We start from the raw sequence: 14,717 nt of genomic DNA on the forward strand, positions 1-14,717 counted from the left end.
ATATTTGTCATCTAATGATCACTTGATGTTAGTGGTTCTAGTTATGTAGACATGTTTGTTTCATAGCTGTGTGAACATTCTAAACACCAGGATGCTTAGGTAGCTAGACTAAGAATATCCCAAGTCTAATCCTAAGGTAGGGAGGGCCTTTCTAATTCAATAGACTGTGTGGGGATAAATATGATCCAAGGTTGGGAGGTTAAGCCTATGCCAATGCTTCTCCCCTTACCTAAAGCCAAGGCTTGCACAACTAGCTAAAGACCCTCTGGATGATACTTGTATGTTTCTTTTCTTCTTTTCATGATAAGATTTACTTACTTTTATGTAGAAAAGATAGTTAATCAATAACTTAGTTATTTTAGTTAATCATTGATACAATTATTTTCAGTTGATCATTAATCTAGTTATTTTAGTTGATCATTAATATGGGGGTAAGTGCACCAATTAGTTGTGGTGCCAAAAGGGGGGTATAAAGGACACCTTTGTTTTTTTTTCTCTAAAATAAGCAATTTTTGAACTTCAACAAGAATTTAAAGATAGTTATGCTCAAAATTTTAAGATATGACAAAGACAAAAGTAGTAGTCCTTTGAATCTAGTTTCTAAACAACTAATTTGTTTCCAAAATGGTTTAGTTTTAGGTCCTCAAAAAAGGGGGCCACAGAAAGTGGTACTATTTATTCAGAAAAAACATACCACAATACAAAGTGTGCCACCCCTAAAATTTTAATTTTTTCTTTGAAATTCTTTAATTGCTTTGATCTAAAGTTACCTAACACTATGTAGTTTATCCCAAATTTTTTGGGTAATTTTATAATGTGTATTTTTTTAATGAATTTTTTAATTGGACATATACCAAAAATGTGAAATACATGTGTGCTTCCCCTAGAAATGACTGAAAACTAATCTTAAATCAAAACTTCTTTTTTTCAAAGTGTTTAGAATGGAGTCTAGTTTCTAAAAAACTAAGTTATTGCAAAATTTGATGAATGAGCTAAAATCTATAGCCCAATTAGTACATGTTGGTTTTTGAAAAAAATAGACATACATTCAAAATAAATTATAGTTGAAAGGCTTTAAATAGTTCAAAAATAAATAAATTATACGGTTATATAGCTAACACAGAGACCTACAACATCATGTAACCTAATTTTATCAATGCTTAACCACGAGAAAACTTGAAGGAGAGCACACAAGAAAAATCAATCATTTTTTGTATGTTTGTAGAAAAACACATCTTAGACCAGTTTAGAGACTCCAAACCTTTGGGTTGGATCCCCAATGCAAAACCAAGCCTTAGGCTTGGTAGAATTTAAAGATTTAAATAAAACATGTGCACTATAGTTTGCACATGCTATTCAAAGGTTTTTAAGATTTTGGTCTTAATAGCATGTGCACACTTTAGTGCATATGTGATTTAGTGTGCATGCACTATTAAGACCTACATTTGGAAGGGAGAGAGAGAGAGAGGGGGGGGGGGATGGGAGTGTGTGTGTGAGAGAGAGAGAAAGTAGAGGATGGGAGAGGGGAGAGAGAGAGTAGGGGAGGGGAGAGAGAGGAAGTGAGAGAGAGTAGGGGGTGGTAGAGAGAGAGAAGGAGATGGGGGAGAGAGAGAGTAGGGGATATGAGAGAGTAGAGAGGGAGAGAGAGTGAGAGGGAGTAGGTAGTGGGAGAGGTAGTGGGAGGGAGAGAGAGAGGGAGAGAGAGAGAGAGAGAGAGAGAGAGAGAACAAGGGGATGGGAGTGTGTGTGAGAGAGTAGGGAATGGGAGAGGAGAGATAGAGAGAGGGGATGGGAGTGAGTGTGTGTGAAAGAGAGAGTAGGTGATGGGAGAGTGGAGAGAGAGAGAGTAGCTCAAGAGAGAGAGAGTAGGTGATGGGAAAGAGAGAGAGTAGGAAATGGGAGAGGAAGTGGGAGAGGGAGAGAGAGAGAGGGATGAGATTTTGTGTAAGAGAGAGAGTAGGGGATGGGATAGAGTGTGAGGGTATGAGAGAGAGTGGGGGTGGCAAAGGGAGTACAAGATGGGAGAGAGAGATTGAGAATAGGGGATAGGAGAGGGAGATAGGATGGGAGTGTGAGAGAGAGAGAGTAGGGGATGAGAGAGGAGAGAGAGAAAGAGAGGGGGTTGGGAGAGTTTGTGTGTGTGAAAGAGAGAGAGTAGGGGATGGGAGAGAGAGAGAGTGAGAGTAGGGGATGAGAGAAGAGTAGAGAGAGTGAGAGAGTAGGCAGTGGGAGAGGGTGAGAGAGAGGGGGGGATAGAGTGTGTGTGAGAGATCTAGAGAGTAGGGGATGGGACTATCTATTTGTGAAAGAGAGAGTAGGGGATGGGAGAGGGGAGAGAGAGTAGCCCGAGAGAGAGAGAGAGAGAGAGAGAGAGAGAGAGAGAGAGTACGTGGTGGGAGAGGGAGTGGGAGTGGGAGAGAGAGAGGGGGATGGGAGTGTGTGAGAGAGATCTAGAGAGTAGGGGATGGGAGAGGAGAGAGAGGGGGGATGGGAGTGTGTGCCTATGAAAGAGAGAGTAGGGGATGGGAGAGTGGGGAGAGAGAGAGAGAGAGAGTAGCCCAAGAGAGAGAGAGAGTAGGGGATGGGAGAGAGAGTAGGTGGTGGAAGATGGAGTGGGAGAGGGAGAAAGAGAAAGGGGTATGAAAGTGTGTGTAAGAGAGAGAATAGGGGATGGGAGAGAGTGTGAGGCTATGAGAGAGAGAGTAGGGGGTGGAAAAGAGAGAGTACAGGATCAGATAGAGTGTGAGAGAGTAGGCATCGAGAGAGGGAGTGGGAGAGGGAGAGCGAGAGAGAGAGGAGGATGAGAGTGTGTGAGTGAGAGAGAGAGTAGGGGATGGGAGAGAGAGCATGAGAGAGAGAGAGATTAGGTGGTGGGAGAGGGAGTGGGAGAGGGAGGGAGAGGGGAGATGGGAGTGTGTGTAAGAGAGAGAATAGGGGATGAGAGAGAGTGAGAGAGGGTAGGTAGTGGGAGACAGAGTGGGAGAGGGAGAGCAAGATAGAGAGGAGGATGAGAGTGTGTGAGTGTGAGAAAGAGTAGGGGATGGGAGAGGAGAGAGAGAGAGAGAGAGAGAGAGAGAGAGAGAGAGAGAGAGAGTACATGATGAGAGAGGGGAGAGAGAGAGTAGGGGATGAGAGAGTAAGTGGTGGGAGAGGGAGTGGGAGAGGAAGAGAGAGAGGGGGTATGGGAGAGTGTGTGTATGAGAGAGAGAGTAGGGGATGTGAGAGATTGTGAGAGTGAGAGAAAGAGAGAGAGAGAGTAGGGGGTGGAAAAGAGAGAGTATGGGATGGGAGAGAGTGAGACTAGGGGATGAGAGAGAGAGCATAGAGAGAGAGTGAGAGTGAGAGAGAGTGAGAGAGAGAGTAGGGGATGGGGGAGAGAGAGTGAGAGAGAGTAGGTGGTTGGAGAGGGAGAGAGAGAGAGAGAGAGAGAGAGAGAGAGAGAGAGTAGGCAGTGAGAGAGGGAGTGGGAGAGGGAGAGGGGGAGAGAGAGTAGGGGATGGGAGAGAGAGTAGGAAACGGGAGAGGGTGTGGGAGAGGGAGATAGAGAGAGATTAGTGGTGGGAGAGGGAGTGAAAGAGGGAGAGTGAAAGAGAGAGGGGGGATGGGAGTGTGTCTGTGGTGGGAGAGGGAGTGGGAGAGGGAGAGTGAGAGAGAGGGGGGATGGGAGTGTGTGTAAGAGAGAAAGTAGGGGATGGGAGAGAGTGAGTGAGAGAGAGTAGGGGATGGGAGAGAGAGTGAGAGAGAGTAGGTGGTGGGAGAGGGAGTGGGAGAGTGAGAGTGAGAGAGAGAGAGTAGGGGATGTAAGAGAGTAGGTGATGGGAGAGGGAGTGGGATAGAGAGAGAGAGTAGTAGTGGGAGAGGGAGTGTGAGAGAGAGAGGGAGAGAGAGAGGGGGATGAGAGTGTGTGTTAGAGAGAGATAGTAGGGGATGGGAGAGAGAGTGAAAGAGAGTAGGGGATGAGAGGGGAGAGAGAGCAAGAGAGAGTAGGGGATGGGAGAGGAGAGAGAATGAAAGATTAGGGGATGGGAGAGGAGAGAGAGTGAGAGAGTAGGGGATGGGAGAGAGAGTAGGTGATGGGAGAGGGAGATATATAGAGAGAGTAGTAGTGGGAGAGGGAGTGGGAGAGGGAGAGTGAGAGAGAGGGGGGATGGGAGTGTGTGTAAGAGAGAGAGTAGGGGATGGGAGAGAGAGTAGGTGGTGGGAGAGGGAGTAGGAGAGGGAGAGTGCGAGAGAGAGAGGGGGATGGGAGTGTGTGTAAGAGAGAGAGTAGGGGATGGGAGAGAGAGAGCGAGTGATAGAGAGTAGGGGATGGGGGAGAGTGAGTGAGAGAGAGAGTAGGCAGTGGGAGAGGGAGTGGGAGATCGAGAGCAAGAGAGAGAGTAGGGGATGGGAGAGAGTAAGTGATGGGAGAGGGAGTGGGATAGAGAGAGTAGCAGTGGGAGAGGGAATATGAGAGGGAGAGCAAGAGAGAGGAGGGATGGGAGTGTGTGTAAGAGAGAGAGAGTAGGGGATGGGAGAGAGAGAGTGAGAGAGAGAGTGAGAGAGAGAGAGTAAGGGATGGGAGAGGAGAGAGAGTGAGAGAGAGTAGGGGATGGGAGAGGAGAGAAAGTGAGAGAGAGTGAGGGAGAGAGAGAGTAGGAGATGTGAGAGAGAGTAGGTGATGGGAGAGGGAGTGGGAGGGAGAGAGATAGAGAGTAGCAGTGGGAGAGGGAGTGTGAGAGGGAGAGTGAGAGAGAGGGGGATGGGAGTGTGTGTAAGAGAAAGAGAGTAGGGGATGGGAGAGGGAGCAAGAGAGAGAGTAAGAGAGAGTAGGTGGTGGGAGATGGAGTGGGAGAGGGAGATAGAAAGAGAGAGAGTAGGGGATGAGAGAGGAGAGAGAGTGAGAGAGTAGGGGATGTGAGAGGAGAGAGAGTGAGAGAGATTAGGGGACAAGAGAGGAGAGAGAGAGATATAGAGTAGGGGATGGGAGAGTAGAGAGAGTGAGAGAGAGTAGGGGATGGGAAAGGAGAGAGAGTGAGAGAGAGAGAGTAGCAGATGGGAGAGAGTGGGAGAGAGTAGGCAATGGGAGAGGGAGATAGAGAGAGAGAGAGTAGAGGACGGGAGAGGATTGAGAGAGTGAGAGAGAGTAGGGGATGGGAGAGGATTGAGAGAGTGAGAGAGAGTAGGGAGAGAGAGAGAGTATGGGATGGGGGGGTAGAGATTATTCTTCACATAGTGCATACACACTTTATAGGTACATACTATATGAGAACACAAAAAATGGTCATAACGCAATTTTGGGTCCCTATTGATCCATATTCTACTTTTTGTCTGTTGTGCATTATGTAGTTTCAATAGAAAACATGGGTTTCAAGCTGTTGGAAGTTAGCAAACACTATTTGAAAGCTTTTTGAATATTCTTTCATTCTATTTGAAGCTAGCAAACACCATACTCAATCATTGAATACACTATTTGAAGGCTTTTTGAATATTCTTTCTATAGAAAAGGTTAGTGTAGTCCTTTTTAAATATTCTTTGTTGTTATATAGAGACAAATTTGATTATAATTTGACATGTTGTTTAATATATAGTGAATTCATTGAAATTTGTATGTTTGAATGAATTGTTATTTGGAAATGGTTAGAAATTTGACAAGTTGTTTAATATATATTGTGTATTCATTGAAATAATTGTAATTTGTATATGTATTTGAATGATTTGTAATTTACAAATTGTAAGTAATTTAGATGTTTGAATAATTTGACATATAGAAATCACCATCATGCCAAGGAATAAACCAAAAAATCAAACAATGGAAGTAAGGGAGAGAGATTTGGCAATTAAAAGAGATAAAATGAAACTAGTACGTGAACAAAGAAAATTGCAAAGTAATAATGAAGAAGTGACTTTCGAAGAGGAATAAGAACCACTGATACAAAGAAACAAAGAGGAAGAATTGGAAAGATAAAGAGAATGAATTTATTTTTCCTTCTTTCTATTTCATTTATTATGTTATTTTGTTTGCCATGAGGAGGTCTTCCAATTGATGTAGGTTACAAAATTTCTTGCTCTTGTTGTGGAGGGTTTTCATTCTCATCTTATGGAGAGTTTTCATTTTGATCTTGTTGATCTAGTTGGGGATTTGGCAGTTCATTATTCACATTTCTTGATAAGAAACACATTGCAATCTAAATAAATAAACAAATTTAAAGAAAAATTGAAAAAAAACCTATAAAACAATGCAAAAACAAGAGTAGAAATCATACGACATGATCTTGATCTCAAACTTTGGCGATGATGAGGCATTTTGAGGAAGCAAGTGATAAAGGTCTTCAATTTCTTCAACTCATGTACGTGCTGTGATGAGGAAATACAAGCAAAATGAAATGGGCCACAGGTTTGCAACCCATTTATATAATTTTTTAATTAAAAAAAGTGTGTACATGCTATAGCACACATGCACTTTGGCTTGGGCTAGGCTTGTGGAGCCCGAGCCAAAGTGTGTGTGTGCTATAAAACATACACAGTTTTCTAATTTTTTTAAAAAATTATGGTGTCATATTTTTGGTACCACAACTTGGTGCACACACCCATAGTTATTTTCAATTATTTGTTAATCTAGTTATTTTAGTTGATCATTAATACAATTATGTTCAGTTCATCATTAATCTAGTTTTTTCAAAAGATCATGGATACAGTCATTTTCATTTAATCATTAAACTAGTTATTTTTAGATGATCATCAATATGGTTATGGTTATTTCAGTTAATTGTTAAAATAATTAATGTCATATGAAAAGGGATTTGAGATATCTATTCAATGAATGCTGGAAAATATTTATATAAACTATCTTTGTATTTTTTATGAAAAACCATTTGTTACAAATGTGAAGAGATTTTAGAAAAGAAAAGAGTGAAAATGGAAAAGTCAAACTTGAAGGGGTGACCCTAACTCAGTGGAACTTCATCCATATTGAAAGGGTGAAAGAAGGAAGAAGTACGATTTCATCTTGGAACAATATGGTGGCACTAGTTAAAGAAACTTATGTGTCTGAATACTATGGGGTGCAACTCCATAGAAGGAAGCAAATTCTCAAACAAAAAGACCTAGATGTAATCTCCTACATAGAAGAGTTCCTAAAACTTTTCATGAAGACAAATGCTGTAGAGGATGAGGATGAAGAACTTTCTAGATACACAAATGGTCGCAATGTGCCCATCTAACAAGAACTAAGCCTATATGCCCCTACTTCTATGAACAAATGGTACTAGTTGGAAATCAAGGTAGAGGAAAAGTGGAAGAGAAGACAAGACAATGGAAAAGGTAAAGGTAATAAAAAAAACAAGAATATTAAAGGAAAGAGAAATTCCTAGAATAAGGGACAGTATAGTGGCAACAAATGTTCTAATCAAAACCAATGAGACAAAGAGTAGGGTAAATCAAATTTCAAAGGAAACTATAGAGGAAAGAAACCCTTTAACAGAGGTAGGGGAAGAGGTAATGGCCCTATAAAATGTTACAACTATAATCAGTTGGGTTACCATGTTGATAGATGCCCTGATAAGAGGAATACAAACAATCAAGGGGAAAAAAGAGACCAACTCATGGAAGAAGACAAACATGACGACAATAGAAAACTAGAACTTGAAGAAGGAGCATGCTTGATGATGGGGAAGGCTTTCCTACAAGTACCTCAGAATCAAGAACCACCTCAGAGGAAGAACCTCTTTAGGACTAAAATCAAATGCCAAGGCAAGGTATGTAACTTGTTAATTGATTCTAGTTCTACTAAGAATCTAGTTTCTTCTAAAATGGTTCAAAAATTGAATTTACCTAGGAAGCCTCACCCTTTTCCTTATCATTTCTATTGGTTAACCAAAGGCCAACAAACTCTAGTGACTAAATAGGATTGGGTAGAATTTTCCATAGCAAACTTTAAAGAGAAAGTTCTTTGTGATGTTGTTGAAATGGATGCTTCCCACATTTTCCTTGGTAGACCTTGGTAGTATGATGTGGATGCCACACATCATTTTAGGAAGAATACATACTTCATGACAAAAAATGGAGTGACCTTTACCATGAAGCCACTGTTTGATGCTAAAGAAGATAAAGAACCTATTGTGGTCACTATAGGGGAAAAGAAAATGTTACAAGCATTGAAGGAACCTGAGATTGAAGATTCCATATTGATTTCTAAACCAAAGGATAGCATAAGATCTGATGACAAGGATCCCATACCTAATGAAGTCAAGAAACTACTAAAGAGATACAATGATGTCATTGCTAGTGACCTACCTAAAAGAATCCCTCTGTTAAGAGAAATCAACCATCAAATAGACCTAATACCTAGTTCATCCTTGCCTAATAAGGCCCCATACAAGATCACACCTTCTCAACATACAAAGATTAAAAAATAGGTCAATAAACTACTAGAAAAAGGATTAATACAAAGAAGTCTTAGTCCATGTGTAGTCTCATCTATCCTTGCCCCTAAAAAGGATGGAAAATGGAGCTTATGTATAGATAGTAGAGCCATCAAAAAAATTACCATAAGGTACAAGTTCCCTATGCCAAGAATGGAGGATTTTCTTGATCAATTGGGTAATGCATGCTATTTCACAAAAAAATGGTTTAAACTCAAGATACCACCAAATCAAGATAAAGCTAGGAGTTGAATGGAAAAAAACTTTTAAAACAATTGAAGGCCTTTTTGAGTGATTAGTGATGCCATTTGGGTTTGAACAATGTACCTAGTACATTCATTAGACTCATGAATGAAATATTCATTGATATTATTAGCAAATTTGTTGTTATATATCTTGATGAAATTCTAATATTTAGTCATAATAGGGAAGAGCATCTTGACCATGTTGAATAGATTTTGAGGAGACTTCATTAGCACAAGTTAGTGATTAACTTGGAGAAATGCATGTTTATGAAGAAGAAACTTATATTCTTATGGTTTTTCATCTCAAAAGGAACCCTCAAAATGGACCCTAAGAAGGTTGAAGCAATTGTCAACTACCCTCTACCAAAGAACCAAGGCGATGTTATAAGTTTTCATAGTCTTGCAACTTTTTATAGGAAATTTATTAAGAATTTTGGTCGTGTGTGCTCCCATTTTTAACACTATCAAGGGTGGTAAGAAGACTAGATTTGCATGGACTAAAGAGGTTGTTGATGTATCCAATACCACAAGAGAGCTTCCCAATATCTAATCCTAGTTCTTCCTAACTTCAATAAGGTATTCAATGTTGAAATTAATGGAAGTAACTTGGCAATTGTTGCAGTCTTGAGCCAAGAAGGTAAGGTTGTAGCATTCTTCTCTAAAAAGTTAAATGATGCCAAGAAAAAGTATTCTACATATGATCTAGAATTGTATGCAATGGTGCAAGCACTAAAAAATGGAGGCATTACTTACTTCCAAAATATTTCACTATTTATATGGAAAACCATGTATTAAGCTTCCTAAATACTTAGGAGAAACTTGGAGTCAAACACATCAAATGGATGGAACAATTGCAGGCATACACATTCAATATTAAGCACAAAAATGGGGTAGTAAACAAAGTGGTTGAGTCCCTTAGTAGAAGGGTTGGTTTGGCTGAAGAAATACAACTTTAGAGTGTGGATATTGACTCAATAAAACATTTGTATGTAGATGATCTAGACTTTGGAGAAATTTTTGAGGTATGCACCAAAATGATAGGAAAATATCATACTATTTTTTCTCATTTTCTAATTTAGAATGGACTTTTGTTCAAAGGGGCTCAACTATGCATACCTAGGTGTTCCATGAGAACAAATATCATAAAAGAAAAGTATTATGGTGTCTTGGGTGGTCATTTTGGGATAGACAAGACAAAAATCCTAGTAAAAAGGAATTACTTTTGGCCAAAAATTGGAAATGAAGTAAAAAAGTTCATATAAACTTGTACCATTTATTAGCAAGCCAAAGGTATACCTACTAACCAAGGAATATACAAACCTCTACCAATTCCCATGAGTCAATGGGAATCAATTTCAATGAATTTTGTGATGGGTTTTGCCTAGAACCAAGAAGGGTTTTGATAGTGTGTTTGTCATAGTGGATAGATTTAACAAAATGGTCCACTTTGTACCTTATAAAAGAACAAATGATGCATCTCACATAGCACATCTCTTCTTCAAGGAATTAGGTAGAATTCTTGGCCTACCTAAAACAATAGTTTCAAATAGAGGTGTTAAACTTCAAGGACATTTTTGGAGAACTCTTTTCAAAAAGCTTGGCACTAATCTAACCTATATCTTTGCTTATCACCCATAAACTGATGGGTAGATTGAAGTGGTCAATAGGTCACTTTGAAGTCTCCTAAGATGTCTTACCAAAAAAAATTCCCAAAATTTGGACATGATCTTGCCTCAAGAAAAGTTTAAATTAAATGATTCAATGAAGAGGTCTACTGGAAAAACACCTTTTCAAACTATTTATGGACTTCACCCAAAAGGTCCATTAGATTTGGTAGAATTACCCTTTGATTTCAAATTTAGTCCACAAGCTGAAGAATTGGAAAAATTGATCACTAAAGTGTAGGCAAAAGTGAAAGAAATATTATGAAAATCCACCATGAAATACACAGATCATGCAGATAAGAGAAGGTGAGAAGTTAATTTCTAGGTTAGAGACAAGGTATGGGTATACATGAGGAAGGAGAGATTACCTAAGGTTATATACACAAAGTTTCATGTGAAGAAGGTTGGACCTTGTTCCATCCTTAACAAAATGGGTGAAAATGCCTATGAAATCTCTTTTCTCCATACCTTGATGATTTATCCTATATTTAATGTTACAAACCTCACCCCTTATAAAGGTGATGCATGATAAAAAATGTTGAAGACAATGAAGATTATGTTAAAGATCTTCCCCAAAGAAAACCTATTAAGTTGGAACAAATTCTTGAGACCAAGTTTTTGAAACAAACTAGATAGAGGAAATACATGCAACAATTGCTGAAGTGGAAAGGACTCCTTGATATAGATGCTACTTGGATGATAGAGGATTAGATCAAACAACATGGCACCTTTGTTGAACAATTATCCTCAAGTTGGAACTTGAGTTCAAAAAATCAAGGGGACTATGGTGCAAGAGCACCCTGATAAACCTAAGTGTTTATATACACATGAAAGACTTTTTGAAGGTCCTAGGAACTATTAGGATAGGTTAGGAATGAAAGTTATTTATTTTGACCCAATTATAAGACCTAGTTGCAAGATTGGCATGTTATAAGCCCTTGGTCAACTATTAGTCAAAGGTTTCAAATAATCTTAGATTTTAGTATATTTCCTTATTTCTATGTTTTTGATATGTTTGGATCCATGTTGGATCATTAGTTAAGTCTTGATCATGATTTGATCAATTATTGCAAAAGTTGCACAATTCTCACAAAATTGCTAAAAAATTGTATTTTCATTCCCCAATGGAAAAATTTGGTTTGAAATATTGTTATGACCATTGGGGATTCCTACATAGTCCTTTCAAGTGGGTGGTAGCATCACAATGTGTAATATTTCTTTGAATCAATAAAAATAACACTATTTTCCTACAAATATGATGTTGTAACAAGTTGTATGGATGTGTACAAAAACCAGGGTGATTAAGTCACCTTTTTTAATTCTTGGATGAACTATCTTTCTAATGAATTTTTTTTTAGGTTCTAAATCAATTTCTATCTCCAGATATCTATATTTTTGTAAATATTGTCATAGTTTATTGTCTAGACCTAGGGTTTCATACAAAATCAGTCATATCTTGGGATTTCACTATGGGAATTTAATGACCTTTGGTGAAATCCAAATATTAACCCTATAATTTAATATTCATTTGGTTTTAGATGATAACTTATAGGAGGCAGGAAGGAAATTGATGCCCTAGGCATGCAAGACCCATGTGCATGCCCACAATGTTGAGCAACAACTCCCATAACTCCCTCTAGAGAAGTCATTGAGACTTGAAATATCATTTGTAACCTTAATGTGTGTTACCCTTTATGTTTCAATAGCTAAGTTGGGTTTTTTTCAAAGGGAAAGTGTACTTCCTTTATAAATGGAGGCCTAATAGGGCTAATTGTCCATAAGAGAATATGTTGAATACCTAATTTTCTTTCGCTTGTAGTTACTAGTGCTTAGGTATGTTTAATAAGGCCCAAAATGGTATAAAAATCAATGATTTAATTAGGGGTTGTGTGGAAGTTTCTTATTTTAAACTTGTTTTACAATATTGAAGGGCTACAAGCCCAAGGTAGGGATTGTGAAGCAACCATTGAAAGGAAGTTGCATAGTATGGATTCATCAATCATCCCACCTTTTTGAGGGCCTAAATAGACCAAACATTCATCCTTGAGTCTCCCTTGGTCCTATTTTTTGTTTTATGGGATTTGTGTCAAAAGTTATCAATTGTGCCTAGTAAGCAATTAGTGATTAGTTGTCTTGGAGAATTGGGGTATACTAGTGATTAGGATTGCCTAGTTTAGGTTGGGTTATGAGAACCTTGAACCACCTATTTGAACACTTGAGATGATTTTTTGGGCACATTGACTTGAAAATGGGACTTTCTTATTCAATAATTTAGTGAAGAGGATCTTGTGAGATCATTTTAGTCTTTGAAGACTTATATGGTTGGCTCCATTGATTCAGGGGGTGAATCATTTATATGATCAATACTATTTTTATGAATCTTATCAAACTTAAAACATGTGTTCAATATAAAAATCAACCATAAGAAGATGCACATACACAAAAACACTAGATATGTTTATGAGGGAAACCTTTTATCTAAGGGAAAACCTTGGTGGGGATGGTATCCATAAAATGATGTACTAAATATTCCTTGCAAGAGGATGGAATTTTCTAGGAGATAATGAAATACATTCAGTACATAGATACCCCTATTATGAGACTTTGAATCCCTATGAGGAGATTCCATCCCTGTTAGGAGTTATGCCAACCTTGTTAGGAGTTGTAAATGGACGATGGACTCACTATCCAAATAGCTTTAGGGGTAATACCACTGAACTCACCATCCAATTGGCTTCTATATTATTTATTTCAAAATAATAGAAATACAACTTATCTTAGCAACTTGAACTCTTGTTTTGTCCTTTTGTCATGCTAATAGTACACCAAATACTTCTCATATCTCAATACCAGATCTCCATCTTCACATCACAATGATATGTTTGATCACTTGCTCGCATCTATCAATCTTCACAAATCCAATACAATTTACTTACTACTCATTACTTTTCATCACAAAGAAATTAACTTTCCTTTATATCATTTCCTCAAAATATTTCATTGAGTTGACCTTTAGGATTTTATAATTACAATTATAATATGACCTCAATAAGATAATACAATTCATTACATCCTTTCATAATTACAAAATATTGCTAGCTTGAAGTCATCACAACTTCTCACATGTGCAACCTTGGACTTCACACAATTATTGACATCATCGTTAGGATATCTTCTATCTCTATCTAACTTTTCTTATCCAAATTCTATCTATGTTAGGAGATAAAATCCAATTACCAAAAATAGCTTCTTAGATATTGTGTCTATACACTTTCTTTTGTAAATCATGAATAACTCTCACATATCTTTGACTTTCTGAATACACACTTATCCACATCATCAAGACACACTATATAACATTTCCTTGATTTTACTTGACCTTATCATCAATACTCAATCCATATGACCTTAATCTCTATCTTCTACTCTGTCAATCTTTTTAGTATGTTGACATCAATGGCAAACATTGTCATGAATGCAACATAGCATAATGTTATCTGTCTCTCTATTGCTCCAACAATGCTAGAATAATCCCCCATAGGAATATCATCAACATTCATGCTTACAATCTCCCCTTTTATAATTAATGACAACATAAATGAAAAACATATAAGTTCCAAGGATACCAAACATATTGATCTTCTATGGCTACTACTCTCATCTTTTTAAATCCTCTTCATCAATCAAATTTGAAGCTCTTAGGAACAACTATTGCTCCCCTATTGGCATACTTCTCTCACTAATAAATATTTTTTCATTGACATCAATATAACTCTCCCCCATTCATAGAAGATGCATTCACTTCTCCTCCATTAACTTTCTCATTCATAGGAGATGGTTTTCATGTGCTACTTCTCCCCCATTGACATTAATGAAAAAGGTATCATTGTGTCAATTGGCTACTCAAAGTCTTCAACCAGATCAAGTGTCCAAAGACACTATTTAATACTAGCTACCAAGAGTCCTTAATGACTCTTCTCAATCAAAGATACTCCCCCATAGAGGAAGCATCAACATTCAGTCTAGATAAACAATAATGCTTTGTACCACTAGACTAATGCAATCTCTACATCATCTACTCTAAAGTAGGAAAGGCTATTCCTAATATTCTTTAGCATCTATTTCATCCACATGATTTGATTGTAATTTTTTGCTACTTCTATATACTTTTCTTTTGTACTTTGTAAAATACAATCTTTTTCTTTCTTATTTAAGAAACCAATCTTCCTCCAAGGAAAAATGCTCCACCACTTGTACTCTTTCTATTATCCATACTGCTTTACTAGTCTACATCAGTATATGCACATAGAGTAAATTTATTTGATCTATCATACCATAAACTAAAAATTAGGTGTACCCTTCAAATATTTGAATATCCTCTTTACTTCTGCATAATGTGATTCCTT

The sequence above is a fragment of the Cupressus sempervirens genome, chromosome 1 (genome assembly GCF_028749045.1).
Source record: "Cupressus sempervirens isolate cs-2001-9-10 chromosome 1, ASM2874904v1, whole genome shotgun sequence".
NCBI classification, from domain to species: domain Eukaryota; kingdom Viridiplantae; phylum Streptophyta; class Pinopsida; order Cupressales; family Cupressaceae; genus Cupressus; species Cupressus sempervirens.